The following is an 18,648-nucleotide window of genomic DNA, read 5'->3' as shown; positions in this document are numbered from 1 at the left end:
GAAGAGCTCAAAAACGTCATTGGTGCAATTTTAAGCGCTTAAGTATGGAATTAGCGGGAAGTTGCAGGGATGGCCTTTAGGGTCAACCGTTTTCCTAATTTTTTTTTTACTAAAAAGTATCTCCCCTGTCTTTTACACGGAAAAAAAAGTGATATAAATTTTACGTCAAGTGATGCTATATTCGGTTCACTAGTATAGAAAGTGCTGTATCATAGTATAGTAAAGTATAGGTTTGTAATACATTAGATACAAAATTAGCGTCTACAGTGATACAAATTTTGCATCACCTTTTATTTCCGTGTAAAGGCCAGGGGAAAGACACTACATCCAGGGGAGATATAAAAACTTTAAACTAGAATTTTTAACTTCTCGCTAAGAAAATCGAAGATTTTCAAAAATCGGGAAGTTATTGTTTTCACTCCGTTTTGCAAAAATCGAGTTTTCATCAGATCTCGACGTTTGAAGGTCACAGAAAGCTTCCCTGTGTGAATTTAAAGTGAATGTGTAGGAACGACAGTTCTCATTATGATTATGGGCTTACAGTCCTTAAGTCATTCCGTTCAAATTTTTTCTATAAAGCTGATAGTTCTTGAAATTTTGATAAATAATTTTGAAAATGATTACATCATTATCGAATTATTTTTCAAATTATAATTCCTGTTAAGAGAGGATCTATCTTAAGTCAACTATCAAAATTTTAAACGATCCATTTTAAGTAAATTGTTACATTTTTAAACTAGGCGAAGTTTTTGTTGAAGAGGACGTTTTCTCCAACTATTTTTGATTGAGGAACTCAGGATAGTGATAACATATTAAACATAAAAACGGTAAAATACTCGAACTTCAAGTAAAATAACTTGTAGCAAATGGTAACTGATTTTTTTAACAAAGTCGTATTTAAGTAGATAAAAAAAGTTTATTTTCAGCTCTCAATTCTATCCTATATAAATTTGTATATAAATATGTATTTATTTTATCCTATATTATAAAGTTTTTATTTCTAATTACATTTATTCAAATAGTCAGAATATTCTAGTCGCTGACTTCACATTATCTTATAATTGGTATTCATTCCATTTTTAAATATTTATTTTTTCAAAATGCCACAATTAAAACGAAAAAGTTCTGATCAAAGGAAAAAAGAAAGTACTACTTACAATCGAAGGATGAGATGTGATACTGATGAAAATAATAATATTCAAGCGACTAATGAAGAAAAAATTATATTATCATCAATAACATGACAACAATTATATCTTTCAAACGAATAAAATTTAGCTTTTCATAAAAAAAGAATGCAAAATTATCGGAGTTCATTAAAATACAAGCTAAAGAATAAAACTTTCCAAAAAAATAGATTGTTAGATAGAAATAATTACGAAAATCATTTAACAAGATCAAAGCTTTATCAAAAGAAAAAGTTACAAGATCCAGTTAAACGGAAAAATCATCAAGAGATATTGAAAGCTTGTCAAAAGAAAAGATTACAAGATCCGGTTCAACGGAAAAATCATCGAAAGATATTGAAAGCTTGTCAAAAGAAAAGATTACAAGATCCCGATAAACGGAAAAATCATCAAAAGATATTGAAAGCTTGTCAAAAGAAAAGATTACAAGATTCAGTTAAACGGGAAAATCATCAAGAGATATTGAAAGCTTGTCAAAATAAAAGATAACAAGATCCGGTTAAACGCGATAATCATCGAGAGATATTAAAAGCTTGCCAAAATAAAAGATTACAAGATCCAGTTAAAAAAATAAGTCACCAAAAAAAATCAATAGAATCACAAAATAAACGGTTTAATGATGAAAATAATAGAATAATACATAATGATCTCAATAAATTATGTCAATCACAAAGATTATTAAATAGTGAAAATAAAAAATTACATAATAAGAAAAATAAAATTTGTCAAAAAAAAAAGATTACAATCTGCAAGTGCAAAAAAATTACACAATAACAAATTGAGTATATATATCAAAGAAAAAGATTAGAAAATATCCAATTACAAAAAATACATGTTCTTCGAGTTTTAAATTCTAAGACGAAAAGAAAACATAAGAATGAAGAATTACGACGTAAAGTATTATTTGATAAATTTAATTTATCAAAATTAGAAGGTCCAACATATGAATGTTCTTCGTGCTGTCGTTTATGGTTTAAATCATCAGTTGAATTTTTCGAAAAAAGTGATTTAAAACATTGTGATTTATCATTTATACACTTAATCTGTAAACTAAAAAATAAGTCTACTATTGGATTCTTATGTTCAAGTTGTGAAAGAATGATCAAAAATAATAAAATTCCACCTTTATCTATAAATTATAAAGAATTACAATTTCCAGATGTACCCAATGAAATTTTGAATTTAACTGATCTCGAAGAAAGATTTATATGCCCTCACATTCCATTCATGATGATCAGAGCAATTATCAATGATGGTCAATATTTTGTTAAAGGTCGAGCAGTCAATGTACCAACTAATGTTGAATCGTCAGTTAATATTCTTCCGAGAATCCAATCAGAAACAATGATTATTCCGATTTGTTTTAGAAGAAAGAAGTCGTTTAAGTCTAATGTTATGTTCGACCTCATGCGATAAAAAAAGCTGCGGAGATATTACAAAATTCAGAAGTTTACAAATATTGTGAAATACAATTGGATTTTGAAAGAAACAAAAGTGACTTACTGAACCTAAATAATCGTGAATATAGCAGTAATGCAGATAAAAACAGCGAGAATGTGAATGTTGATAATTTTTATCTTAACGATAATAATAAAGATAATGATTCATCTGACGAAAATTCTGAAGACGAAGAACCTGTAAATGTAGAAGATGAATCAACACTTTTAATGACACAAGCCATTGTCTTTGCTCCTGGTGAAGGCCAAATGCCCGTTTCATTATTTGATATATACGCTGAAGCTTTAAGTTTTATTAAAATTTATGGCGGTAAATTGATAAAAAAACCAGAACATTTAACGTATCAAAATTGGATGAAGTCAGAAATAATGAGATCCGATCGACGATGTGCGACCATTTTAAAATTATTTTTCTCTGCAATAAAACTTAGAATGTCAAAAATCTCATCGAATATAAATTTTTGTCTACGGAAAAATAAAATAAAACCAAATTCCGTAAGAGTTGAAGATATGCTTGATGAAAATAAAGTCGGAAGTATAGAGTCTAATGATCATGGGTTTAAATTTTAATCTCATGATCGTGGATCACCATCTTTTTGGGAAGAAAAGAAAAAAAATGTTTTTGCGTTATTTCGACAGATAGGTTCTCCAAACATTTTTTTTTACTTTATCTGCAGCTGAAACAAAATGGCCTGAACTAATTGCAATGCTAAAAAAAGTAATTGATAAACAAGAAGTTACATTAGAACAAGCGGAAAAAATGGATTATACTGAAAAAACTAGATTGATTAACAGTGATCCAGTAACCGTTGCCAGGTATTTTGATTACCGGATAAGAGAATTATTTAAAGTAATAAAAGAGAAAAACAGCATTTTTCGAGAACACCAAATAATAAATTTTTACTATAGGATTGAATTTCAACAAAGAGGTTCTCCACACATTCATTGCTTATTATGGTTAGAAAATGCACCAAATTACAATGACGAAGAAGAAGAAAATAATTTGAATGTTATTAAATTTATTGATAAATTTATTACATGTTCAAATAAACTTGTTTCAAAAGAACTCATTAAGCTTCAGACTCATAAACATACGTTTACTTGTAAAAAAGGAAAGAGAAAAAGAAAGTGCCGTTTTGATATTCCATTTTTCCCAATGAATGAGACATGTATCTTAAAACCATTACCAGATACAGAAAAAGAACGGAAAAATGAACTACGGTTAATACGGGAAAATATACAATTATTTTGAGAAGATAACTGTAAAAAAGATATTGTTATTAAAATTGACCAACTATTAGAAAAATTTGATATAACTTATGATGCTTACATAGAAATCATTCGTAGTGGGTTACATCGACCGACAGTTCTATTGCGTAGAAATCCAAATGAATGTATGATCAATTCGTACAATCAAGAAATTTTAAAACTTCATGCGATAAATATGGATATTCAGTTTATATTAGATATGTATTCATGCGCCAGTTATGTGTTAAATTATTTAAATAAATCTATTTCTGGTCTTTCAAGATTAATGTATGATGTGACAAATGAAGTCAAAAGAGGTAATTATACGATGAAAGAACAACTAAGGTTGATTGCTAACGCATTCTTAAAAGCAAGCGAATTTGGTTCACAAGAAGCAGTTTATTACATCTTGCCACGTATATTACAACGAATTCGTCAACAACAATCGATATACTTTTTTCAAATTTCCAATTAAATTATGGAATTGCTGAAACGATTTTCGGATATCATAAGCAACTTACTTGCATTCTTAATGAAGTAGGATCAAATTATAATAACAATAACGGAAATCAAAATAAATATGAGCTTACGCTGGTTGAAGCAATTAATGAAGGAAAATGGCTAAGAAAAAAATTAATTGAAACTAATTTCATCACGAAACATGATTTTATAATAATAGAAAAATTGCATGAATTTGTTAAAAATAAAATTTTCAAATTTAAGACTGCAAGTTATAATAATTCAAAAATTCCATTATTACAGAACCAATTTCATTCATTGATGACAAAAGAAGGTTATAATTCTCTTTATTATGCCATATCGATATTATTAAGCGGTGGAAGTGAATTAATGCCATGCTTGCGAGCTTTAGAAGCTGTTTATTTTATGATAAATGATAAATTCATAAAAAATATTTCTGATGAATTTTTTCAACAAATATCTTTAGAAAATATATTAAGTGGCGAACAACATACAGAAATTGGTAATATCATATTAATATCAGCAATACTTCAACGCCCAATAAATATCATAACGAAAAGTAAAATTTCCAGTATCAGGATACTGTCAGTTGAAAATCGCGAAGAAATTTATATCTATTTAGATGTAGATTTAAAACATTATACAGCATTGATAAAAAAAGAAAATTATGAAGAAGTATCATTAACTACTACTATAAATATTGATATCAGTAACTTTATTCATTTCAGCAACGAAATAATTGACATGAAAAAAATATATGAAATAAATAATCTAAGTAACCGAAAAAATTTAAAAAAACAAAGATCTTCATTAAAACATGAAAAATTATTAAATAAAGGAGTTGAAGCAAATATTTGTGATAGAGTACAAACAATTAACTCACAAAAAACAAAAACATCATTGCTTCGAAACATTTTAGTTAAAGTAGTGAAAAGTGCATGTTTAAATGAAATTAAATTAATTTTTAATCAAGAAAAAGACTTTATTAATCAAATTTCTTCTGAAATTTATGAAACAGTAAAAAAAAATATAACAGAACCAATAAATCGAAATTATGCTTATGATCCAAATTACTGTAAATATGAGTTAAAAACAGAAAATATATCTAATATTAGTGCTCATATAAATCAGATCCTAAACACTACATTAACTTTAACCAATGTAGCTTCTGATGGCAATTATTTATTCCGAACTTTTGCGGAATTGATATTTTATGATCAAGAAAGATACAGTGAAATTAAAATTTTTATTGTAAATTTTGTTTATCGTAATAAAAATATTTATGAACCATTAATTAGCCGAGGAAGTTTTTCGGTTCAAGATGAGTACGGTAATGATATAGACCACCCTAAACTTTATGATTTTTTACGAATGGTAGCTCGTGAATGCATATGGGGAAATGAAGGTTCCATATTTGCTATAAGTGATGCATTAGAAATTATTTTAATCATCATTGGTATAGATCGAAAAACACACGAAAAAGATACGATTACTAAATACGTACCAAACACTACAATATCCTCAATACCACTAACGATCATTAATGAAACTCAGTAACACTTTATTGCAGAAAACTTAATTCATCAATATTCAATGGAGAAATATGGCAAAATATTTGTATGATTCAAATAAAAGTAGATTCAAATGCTATACAGCCGACTACTGAGATAACCAACAACAAAAAACAAGATAGTATTAATATTCCACAAAGTTCTTTAACTTTTAATGGATCTGATGGAATAACAGCGCAATTGGTTCTAGATCAATTTTATTGGAGTAAATCTCTTCAAGATATGAGTGAAATTATGAAAGAGTATGAAAAAATTATTGAAGAAATTTACAACAATATCAAAAGTTATTTTATAACCGATGATAAAAATTATTATCAAAAAAGTTATACCCCAAAAAAAAAGTAGTTATAGAAAGGTTTCCGAAAATTCTTCTAGATAATTTTGTAATTGACAATGTTAAACCTGATGAGAATTGTTTCATTCGATCGATTTCTGAACTAATTTTCAATAATGAAGAAAGATTTTATGAAATTAAAATTGCGATGATATATCATATCATGATGAACACTGAATTTTACGAAATTTTATGCAAAACGAAATCAGTAGAAGTTCGAAAAAAAGACAAAAATGGTAAGGAAATAACAATAGATGATCCGAGTATAGATGATTATATAAGAATGATGGCTGCTGACGGAATTTGGGCTAATGAAGGTTCAATAATAACATTTAGTCAGGCTTTTGAAACAATATTATTTATATTTGTTGTTGATGGACTAAGGGGAAAATTAAGTTTATTTATGAAATCGAAGCCAATAACTCGAACATCATCGAAAATATTAGCAATAATAAATATGGATAACGTCCATTTTTGTTTGCCGATTAAAAAATAAAACAAGCAATATTGATCAGTTTATGATAAATAATCACGAGAAGTTAGAAAATTTACTCTCTATCGATTATAATATTCGTGAAATATAAGAAAATAGTTTAATTCGATACAAATCAATGGAGATAAGTTAAGAATAAATTTGAGTGTAATTATTTCAATATTTTGATTAATATTTAATGCCATTATTTTAACATTATTATAGAAAGTAGAATTTTGGATAGGTTACTGGTAATAATATTTTTGGTGTAATATTATTTTTTTTTAAACCTATAATTTCATTGCAGATATAGCTCGTTAATTGTAAGACGTATTAATCGGTAAATTATATAGTAAATTGAAGAACTATGAATAAAAAATGAAATATAGATAACGGAAAAAGTTTTTGATCATATATAGTCAGGTAAAAGATTCTTTGAACAGCAATAGTCAAAAAAAGTTTGAAGTACAAAAAAAAATATAGATCAATTGGGACAGTGCCAGTAAATCGTTTATCACTTATAATCCTGTTTTGTCGCAAACTCTCCAAGATGGAGAATTTCCGTAATTATTTATTCTTCTTAAACTATTCAGGAACCAGGATCAGGAATTCTTAATTTAAAATAAAACACCCGGGAGAAAATGAATTTGCCTAATCATATATATTTATATATGATTATATATTGAATATATAGAATTATATATGATTATATCTAAATTTTTATGTAAAATATATATAATCATATATAGACTAATATATTGTATGTATATAAGACTGTATATAATCAGATCTGAGTTATCTAGGTCTATATATGATTATATATAAGTCTATATATGATTATATATAAGTCTATATATGATTATATCTGATCAGATCTAATTGATACTCCAGCTGTCAGGTTATAAAAAATGTCAAAAGAAAATTGCTATTTTTGCTTTTGATTTTAAATAAATATTTGTTAACTGTTAACAAATATTAATTAACATTTAATAAATCGTATTTAATAAATAATTTATTAACTGGTAATAAATATATATTAAATCCCATTATGTTAAGAAATCACTTATTAACAGTTAATAAAGCTCATTAAATATAAACAAATCATTCTATCAATATCAGTGTAACTATACGGAAATCATATATAATTATATATGAATCATATATAATTATATATGAATCATATATAACTATATATGAATCATATATAATTATATATGAATCATATATAATTATATATGAATCATATATAATTATATATGAATCATATCTAATTATATATGAATCATATATAATTATGTATGAATCATATCTAATTATATATCAATCATATCTAATTATATATGAATCATATATAATTATATATGCATTTTGTGATTACCATAAAACATTCTCTGTTTTCATCTCAGAGTCTGCTACTCCAATGATTAATAATCTTTTAAACTATAGTTTTTTGTGGATGAAATAATGGAACTGTATTAATTAATTTAACTTATAAAAATCGATTATGTATTCGATTTGCATTAATTGTAGGTATTTCAAGCTTTACTCTTCCAGTAAGTCTCGTAGGTAAACAGGTGGCGTGTTAGTCTTTAAAGCGTCAGGTCCCCGGTTCGATCCCCGCTCACGGTGAATTTTTTTCTATTTTTATAGAAATAATTATATATAATTATATCTAATTATATATGATTATATATGATCAGATCTGGCCAATTTTCAGGTCTAATTATATATAAGTGATTATATATAACTATACATAATTAGGCAAATTCATTTTTTCCCGGGCACTCGGTGTTGGGGTGAATAATTATAAATAATTTATTCCCCAATGGGAGAAAACTCTAACAATTACTAGAGAAAAACTCCTCGAAGATAGATACAGTCGTGTATGATATGAATAAGTGTGTGTATGTAAGTGAAACAATTGCACTAGGTGTACAATAAGGGTGAGAAAGGATCTCAGCCGCTATTAGGTTGTTGAGGTCAACCGGTACCTGTTAATAATGATCCGAGAGGATCTGAGGATTTTGATCCGAGAGGATCAATGTGCGTTTGATCCGAAAAGATCGATTCAATTGATCCGAGAGGATCGAACGTATTTATGATTTGAGACAATAAATTGATTAGTTAAATTGAGATGAAATAGATTTTAATTAGTCAATTTGAATTATTTCGTGATTATAACTATTTTTAATTTATTTTGATTAATTATGCATTATTCGCGAGAATTTATATAAATTGTAATATTTGATGATTATTACGTGAGAAGCACTAAGTTCAATATTTTTAATATAAGTTAAATTGCGTATTATGAAGCTAAATTTATTCGAAATCTAATTAATTATTATTCATTACTGAAGAATTGAAAGTTAAATTAATATTTAAAGGTGATGAAATTATGCGTCTTATTATCCGGCGTGTAAGTTAAAACAATGGCCGCGACGCCACACCAAAGTACTGCTTCACAACTATCAAAAGTGTTTAAATTTAATTACGATGAATTTATATTAATTTCACGATAAAGAATACGAATTTAATTAACTAGATGAGTTACTTTAATATCAGAATGGATGTATTACTATGTAATTGTTCACAATGAAAAACACAGAATAAAATGAAATTAAGTGTTAGCGAGGCTAGCGGGTATATTGTGTCGGTTACAGGTCCCAAACACAATTGAACTTCGCACATGGCGTCTCGCGCTTCGTGCTTCGTGCCGGCCGGGCTTCTTCCCGCTAGCTCATGGTGCGCAGGTGCAGCAGCCATTACAAAACGTGTTATTGGACATGTTTGCGGAGAGCAGTCATAGAAATGACTCTTGTTGAGTCTCGAGTATGGTTAAGCTCATGGAGACTACATAAGGAGCACGCACTCTAATGGGTCAATTGACAAAATCTGTCCACTAAAATCGAGTTATTAGGTTTTCTTTTTCCACCACTGGCGTCGCTCATGTTCTTTGTGTACTAGTCTGAAAATAGCTTTGTAAATATACGTGAAGTAAGCAAATATTAGAATCGTAAGCAAATATTTCGTACATAAATAATAAATAAGTATTTATTGATAAATAATAGAAATAAATTTAAAAATGGGCAGAGTATGTGCCGTAAAAAATTTCAATAGTGGGAGTGCAGCTGATTTAAAACGAAGAATTGAATTGAAATTAGAAAAGGCCGTATTTTTTTAAGTACCAAAGGTATGTTAAAACAATTTATATGAAAATAAAGTTAGCCGACATCTCAAAATTTTTAACTATAAGTGCAATTTTTAACAATTTATAAAGATAAATTAAAAAAGGAATCTATTTATTGTTTTATTTTTAAAAAATTGTGATTTATGTTGAATTGATTAAAAAAATTTTTTTTTTATTTTATGATTAAACAGAGTCCGACAAAACGTCAAAAATGGATAGACGCTTTATCAATTGAATTAAGTGCTCATCAGTATATCTGCAACTTACATTTTGGAAACGAAGCAATCCAACATTGTTACATAACAAATTTATCAGATGGAGAAATAAAAAGAATTACCAAAGGTCGAGTAACACTTACTCCAGAATCAGTGCCTATAACTGTTAATAAGATAATAGCTCCAATGCATGAAGACAGTGTAAAACAAGTTGATTTCAATGAGGCATCTACTGATCCTGAATTACCTAATAAAGAAAGTCAGCAGCAAACGATCGGGTGACAGCAAGAAAAATCTTGGAATCACATGTTAGAGAGTTCTGAATTGTTTAGAGATCATGAACTAGAGCTACAGGAGCAGCAGCAACAACAAATACAGGTGCATCAACAAAAACAGCAGTATCAACAAGAACAACAGCATCAACAAGAACAACAGCATCAACACGAACAACAGAAACAGGAAAAGGAGGAAATTCCCCAGAGTAGATTAGCTGTAAAGCGAAGATTAAGCTATCCTGACGATAATTTTACAATCAAGCGTCAAAAAATAAATGAGTACGACATTGATTGTAATAATCAAGTAAGGTTTTTTAAATAATTTATTTACCTATTTTTGTTATATTTTTTGAATAATTATGTTTAAAGTGCAATCAAATTTTAGTATTATTACAAAAAATCAAAATGTCATTGTATTGTATTAGATGGACCTGAATAATGATGCAGAAGTTCTTAATATAATTACTATATTGAAAAAACAATTTCCAATTGCCTGGACGTTTGTTCCTGGTTTTAATCAGTTGATTATAATTCAACTTGATCGAATTAATTTAAAAGAACGAGTTCGGTTAATTATAAATGATGATCAATCTGTCGTGGTAAGAATAAATATACTTTTTTAATTTATTATAGAATACGTTTACTTGTTAGACTTTGTTGGAGTAAAATTTTAATATAATTTATTTTTATTTTCTATAGGTAACATTTTTAGAGTGCTGTAAGAAAAAATTTGATGCACAAATAAAATCTATCAATGATTTGATTAGCTTCATTAAGAGTATGGAGCTAAAAAAACTATGTACTGGAACCGGACTTGATTCAAACAGGTATTTTATTCAATTGAAAAAGTTAAAGTCATTTTTTATTTAATCATTTAATTACAGTTATTCCTCAAAATGTCACGGTGATGTTAGTGATATGTATAAACGATGCCAAGCTTTTCCACGATGTCCTGAGTGCCGGAAACTTCGTGTAAAGTTGCGAAAGTTTAAAGACGGTCAAAGACCTAATAGTGTAGGTAATATACATAAAACTCATGCAGCAACTGATTTAAGACTTTGTAAAAAAACAAAGCGTATTAAAAAACAGGTATTGCAAATTTTTTTACAACTTTTTAATTTCTAAATGCACTTTATTGTTATCGTTATAATTTATAGTTTTATTATTAGTTTCAACTATTATTGTAAAAGTTTTAAATGCTTAAAAAAATTCAATTTTTACTGTTTTAAACATTGAAGGAATAATAACAGATTTTTTTTTATATTATTTTAGTTACAGTCATCTTCATCGAAGTTACGTTGTATTCAAAGAAAAACTAAAACAATTTTTGAAGGTCAATTTAACAAGAAGCTCTCCTTACTACCAAAACAGCAACAAATAACTGTAAGGATGTGCTTCGAGAACTCTAACAAAAAAGGCCCAACAGGTAGGCGATACGAAGTAGAATGGATTTATGAATGCCTTCTAATTCGTATGAAAAGTACTTGCACTTACAACATGATACGAGCAAGAAATATCATACCATTGCCAACGATTGATACGTTATCAAAATATATTCAAAAAATAAGTTCGTCGATTTTTGGATATCTGCCTGAGACGTTTGAAGTTATGCGAAAAAAAGCATTAACAATGGCACCTGAAAATCGAATAGGCCAAATATCTGCTGATGAAGTAAAACTCATGGAAAATATAGAGTACAACAAAAAAATAGCTGAGTATACTGGTTTTGTTGATCTGGGAAAGTATACATCTGAGTCTGATAATGATGTTGCTGGCGATCATGCTCTCGTGTTTGTTTGTGCCGTACCAAGGAAGTTCTGCTCAACCTCTTGGTTGTTTTATCACTAAAAACTCAATAACAAGTGAAGTACTTCATAAATTATTTTTGGAGTGTATTATCCTCGTTGAAAACGCCGGTTTCCATGTAAATTCAATAGTAACTGATGCTGCACAATGGAATAGAGGTGTGTGGACCAAATTAGGAGTCGGACCGACTAATGTCAGTTGTGAACATCCATGTGACTCTACTCGGAGATTATGGGTAATATCAGACTTTCCCCACTTAGTTAAATGCTTTAGAAATGCATTGGTTGCATTGGATGAATTTGAGGTAATTATTAAAATTGATTTTTCAACAATTTTATCGGTCTTCTTAATGAGTGATTCGATAACGTCTAAATTAATCACTATACTGATCATATAGTTCACTTTTTTTCCCTGTTTGAAAAATTACTAAGAACAATAAAAACGGGATTGAGAAGTATTCGATTTATTGTAAAATAAATACTTTTCGATCTCATTTCCATTGTTGTCAATATTTTTTTTAAAATAGGTTTATTTATTATTATTATTATTATTATTATTATTATTATTATTATTATTATTATTATTATTATTATTATTATTATTATTACTTTTACTATTATTATTGTAGACCCCTGTAGGAGTAGTTGAAAAAAAATACTGGGAAAACCTTTTGCTTGTGGAACAGTTTAAAAAACCAAATTTAGCAATGGCTTACAAACTAACGCCAGCTCACTTAGATCCTAAGCAGTACCAAAAAATGAGTGTTCCTTTGGCTTATCAGGTATACGATAAAAATTACAAATTACATTTTTGGAATAGCAAAATTGATTTTAATATTAACAGTTATACTCACGCGAAGTTCGGTGCGCAATGACGGTTTTAAGGGAAAATGGGGATGAAAGATTTAAAGGTTCAGAACCTACTGAAAAATTCATTAAAATTATTGATGACGAGATTCAAGCGATGACTTCCCATGATAGTAAAAATGCTTTGTATTTCAAAGATACTTGCGAACAACAACAGGTAATAAAACTATAATATTTGTTTATTAACAAAATTAATCTAAATTTTTAACTTGATAATTGTTTGCTATGAATATTAAACCACAAACATTTTTATATCAATTGCTGCTATGATAAAAAAGTAATTTAGTACTAAAATAAATTAATTCTTCTATTATCTGATGACAAGGAAAATTGTCGTGATCGTTTTATAAACTTGATGGAAAAATATGGAGGGTTATCAAGATCTAGCGACGATTTATTCAAACTCACCGAGCAATTAGAAACTGCTTTTTTAGACATTGTTGGCAGAGTAGGATTAAAACATGGAATTATTTATAAAATATTAGATCGCATTACAAACATTCTACCAAAGTTATCGTTTGTTGGGTGTGCGGTCCACCAGCTAGAATTAACTAAACAAATCATCGACTTTTACATAACTATGCGGCTATATTTTTTGGATAAAACATTTAATAAAAAAAATCAGTTAAAAAGAGAAAAAATGAAAACTCTCAAAAAGACGTCAAAATTAATTACATGACCTATAGAATCGAAGAATGACATCTAATCGTATTTTTTGAGAACAAAATTTTCTATGTTATAATTAACGTTATTTTTGTTTGTATTTTTAGCATATTTAACTTTTTATAATAAATAATTAATCAAAAAATCCAATTTTTTTTTATCTGAGTAAATTGGATAACTAATTAAATTTATACTTGATTTTATACTTTTATTTATTTACTTCTATTTCGGGTAAGTTATAATTTAATTACATTTATTACTATTTTCAAATTATATTATATGACTATTAATTAATATAAAATATTAAATTCAATCTTATTATTGAATTGTTTAATTTTGACTAATATTGAATAATTTATTTGATTTTGAACATTTATACTTAATGAGCCTACATGTTTTCTTTGATAGTCGCAAATTATTACATCAATTTCAAATTCCCTCTTCATACCCCTTCTACTTTGGTACACATCGAACCCGAGCGCCCTCTTATTTTTTTCTCCCATTTGTATACATGGAGTGCGTGCTCCTTATGTAGTCTCCATGGTTAAGCTTTTGGTATAGTTATGAGAGTCGGGGTGACCAACTCTCTTTTGCCTTGGCGGCAAAACAGGTATATTTATGAGAGTCAGGGTGACCAACTCTCTTTTGCCTTGGCGGCAAAACAGGTATAGTTATGAGAGTCGGGGTGACCAACTCTCTTTTGCCTTGGCGGCAAAACAGGTATAGTTATAAGAGTCGGGGTGACAAACTCTCTTTTGCCTTGGCGGCAAAACAAATCCATTGAAAGCACCTTTTCTCTCCGATAGCGAAACCAGTTAAAAATGCAGATAAAAGAATAACTTCTCGAAAATAATCAGGATCAGGTACGTTATGAAATTTTTTAAATAAGAAATTGTGTTGTTTATTTACCATTCAAAATAATATGTATGTTAAGAAACATTTGTCAAAACTCTTTTGACTCATCCTTGAATTATTTGCTTCATAAGTTTATAGTAGTAATTAACAAGGAAAAAGTAAAAATAATTTTGAATAAAAAGGATTACAAAAATAGTCAAAATTATTTTTGAGTACAAAGAACGAAAAATAATGAATAATGAATAAGAATAATGAATAAAGAAGTGAAAATAAATAAAAACACTAAGAAATGATAGAAAATAAGTAAGAAAAAACATAAAAAGTATAAAAGTAATAAATGAATTCAATTGAATAAATGAATTTAATTAAAAAATGAAATTGACTATCGAAAAAAAAAACTACTGAAAATTATTTCATGGTTTAGGCCTACTGGGGACCCGCCATGTAAAAAGATGGGAACGCATTCTTGTACACAGTACCTCATGGGTGATGTGGAAACTTGTGTGACAGAATTACAAACGATCTACCCCAGAATAAATTACACAAAAGACTGATTGATATCATGATAAACAAATCTATATGGTATTTCTTTATACTATAAATCATATTTATACTATAATACAGCCAATAATTCTAACAAAACGGCTGCAACAGTAAAACTGTTTCATTGAACGAACTCTTAAAGGTGTAATATTGAGACTATTAACACTTCTAAGTAGTGAAAATTAAAGCTTATTAAAAGGGCTTTAAGATGCATTTTACCGAATTTTGATATCTTGTCTAGTTCAGTAATTATACTAAGTTGAAGTGGTAAAAGCATCAATTTTTTCGATTTTTAAAATTTCAAAATCCTGTCATTTCCAAATTACTCGCCCGATTCAGCTCATCTTCGAACTTAACCTTAGTATTTACCGAAAGATAAAGCACGTTGAGTTTGAGAAGAATCGGATATAAATTGAGAACGCTATCGTGCTGACAAGCCGCGTTATATCGTATAAATATATATATATATATATATATATATATATATATATATATATATATATATATATATATATATATATATATATATATATATATATATATAAATACATACATATATAAACTTTTGAACAAACTACATTTTCTGACTCAGCTCGACAAACTGAGTTAGAAAATGACTAAATTTTTCAAAAGTTACGCCATAAGGACGGCTGCAATAGTTAGATTTTTATGAAATCTACTAATAAAAATTGGATTGCTAATCCAATAAGAAAATATCAAAAATATGTCAAAAAAAATAGGTTGGTTTGCAGATGTCAAGCTGCGTGTAAACAAATACAAGTCTGTACTGATCAGATAAATAAAGAAGTGCAGTACCCGATGTGCTCTGCGATGCTCCTGACACTCGACCTTTCCTAGCGGTAATACACTTCACTTAACACAAAACAATTTTTAAGCGGAATAATTAATTAATTTAATTGAGATAGAGCCAGCCTTATCCAGCTCGAGGGACCAATGAAAAATGTTGAAAGAGCGGAAAAGCGGGGATCAGGTTTAGGTCTGGATATCTCAATTAAAACGCGTAAATTATTATCAAAATTAACACTATAAATTCATTTACACTAAATACAAGTTATATTTAATATGTTAAATAGCAGGTTGTTTAAATAAAAGCGGATTTATAATACACAGCGTGGTTAGCACAAGCGATACCGGTTGACACGTGGGTGAACACTCTGCCGGCACTGTAAAAGCGGTGAAATAAATGCACAAATAACACAATTTATCTGTAACAAATTAGAGCGAATTATTAGCGGTTAATTTAAGCAATTTAAATTATAAAAATAGCGAAATGCGGTTAATTAACAATAAGCGAAAGTAAAGCGGAATTAATGGCGACTAGTTGCAACGACAGCGTGGAAGCGAGAGATAATAATAATAGTTCGTCTTCTTCCTCGTTGAGTTGGGGAAGAAGGATATTGCGCATGTCTAGCGGGTGCGATCAGCCAATAAAGCGGTCGATCCATGGCGTGATCGAGAGGCTGATTTTTCATTGGTGGTTCGATTTTGCGGGAACTAGCGGTGGAAAGGTGCGTCTCTTGAATTTGGGAGTCCCCCAGGAGCGAGTTAATCGCTACTGGGCCTTGTTCACCGAACAGATTTTCTGGACGCCACCAGGAGAGTTTATTGGTGTTGAGTTCACTCGGCCTCCTGGAACCTAGTTACTAAGGCTAGCTTACACTCAGGGAGTGGGTAATCCAAAACTGGTATTCGGTCACAGAATAAACTTAATAAATTAATTATTGCTAAGTGAGAGGGAGAGGCTCAGTTGTAGAAATGATTGTCACTGCACAACCACAATTTAATCAGACAAATTAATTAATTTATTAGCAATGACTCTACTATTAATGACTCGAATTTAATTTAAGAAAACAATGGAAATAAAACCCCAAGAATTTATAACGATGTTGAACTCCTTACGTCGCGGTTCCTTGTTTTTAAGTCTTCCTCTGTGGGTAGGCTCTCCATGAACAACGATTTCCCCAATAGTAAATGGACTGGTCTTCACAATGGTGACTAAACTCAACTCTGAACTTTAGTGTGAACTATTGCTCGCAGACCAAGAACTGCCTAGACGCTCGACTGACTGGAGGTAGTAGTCCCCAAGCTCCCCACTCCGGAGACCCCGACGTCCAACCTAACTAAAAAGCAGAGGAGCAGACAACTAGCGCTCCTCCCGTGCTGCCATCTATAACGAACTAGCAGCGCGAAATTCAATTCAAATTCGTCTTGTTCCTGGCGTGGCCTGAAGAATACTGGTACCCTAGGGGCAGGACGGACGACCTGGACGTCTTCGGTAGAAGGTGGTTCGGGTTCAATCGCCAAGAACAGGACCTCTTTTGGGCGTGGAGACTCAACGAGGATGGAGCCATCAGGTGCCAGTTTACCGGGCATGGGTTGGGCAAGTAGGAGGTTCAATGCCTCTTCCTCGCTGATAGCTTCCTCCAAAAATACCAAGGCGTCGGCATACTCCGATAGGGAAAAACCTTCCATGTCGATTTCCTCCAGCGTGGCCTCAGACGACACCGCGGATGAACCAGGGACAACGAACTCCTCCGAAACTGCAGCTACAGTTGTTATGGAAGAAAGGACAACAGCATCCCCTTCTTCAAGCTGCAGTACCTCATCGATGACGGAGTCCAGGACAGGTTCATGGTTGGCGGCCTTCTTCCCGGAGCGTCGTTGAGGCTTCACCGGCAACCCCTGTTGGCGTTGCTGCTCCCGCTTGGCACCCTGGGACTGGCGCTTAGTCCACCTCTTCTGACGCAGATAATTGCGGTAAGCCCCATACTTCTGCTCCCAGGTCTCCTCCTTCGGAACTCCCTTGCGATGTCCAATCCACTGACGGTACTGAAATTTAAACCCGCAAAAAAAAGAAATTAGGGCTTGGTCCTTGAACTAGACCTACAAAATTTCAGATCCGGAACGTAATGATTTCCTAAACTTTTCCCTGACCCACTTCTCAGTTTTACCACCAGCGGGCTAATAATCTCAGACACAAAAGCTGGACCCAAGAACTTATGATCAAGGCTAGCGCAATACTGATGAGATTTGTTACTAAGCTTGCGGTTGGGGTACAGAACCCTATCACCAACCGACACCAAAGGCGCTGTACCAGCATGTTTATTGTGATACCGGGCCTGTATTTCACTAGCCTTGGCCATATTCTCCTCAACCTTGTGCCTCAGTTCATCCATCCGTTTCATTCTAGCTACCCACCCCGAGTTATCAGTATCAAGATCATCAAGATTTAAATCAGTTATCGGATCATTCAAACGAGGTTCTCTACCATAACACAGGAAATACGGTGAAAGACCCAATGAAGAGTGATAAGCGCTGTTATATGCCAGCTGAAACTCTGGCAAATAACGATCCCAAAGAGTCTGATCTTGATCGATGAAAGCCCTAATCATAGGCTTAAGGGTGCGATTGATACGTTCAACCGGGTTCGCCTGAGGATGTGCAACCGCTAGTGGAGACAACTTGATC

The 18,648-nt window shown here is 30.4% G+C and overlaps 1 long non-coding RNA gene across 1 annotated transcript; it reads right to left on the bottom strand.

Annotated features, from left to right (window-relative positions):
- Positions 1–2,580: 2,580 nt before the first annotated feature.
- Positions 2,581–16,888, bottom strand: LOC123270739. The gene is made up of 3 exons (XR_006510687.1): positions 16,756–16,888; positions 12,956–12,960; positions 2,581–2,591 (listed from the first exon to the last, which is right to left on the bottom strand). It is a non-coding gene; the product is annotated as an uncharacterized LOC123270739 (long non-coding RNA).
- Positions 16,889–18,648: the final 1,760 nt, after the last annotated feature.

Source organism: Cotesia glomerata, linkage group LG8 (assembly GCF_020080835.1).
Source record: "Cotesia glomerata isolate CgM1 linkage group LG8, MPM_Cglom_v2.3, whole genome shotgun sequence".
In the NCBI taxonomy this organism is placed as follows: domain Eukaryota; kingdom Metazoa; phylum Arthropoda; class Insecta; order Hymenoptera; family Braconidae; genus Cotesia; species Cotesia glomerata.
Note: the sequence above shows the minus strand (reverse complement) of the source record. Positions and strands in the feature narration are given on the sequence as shown.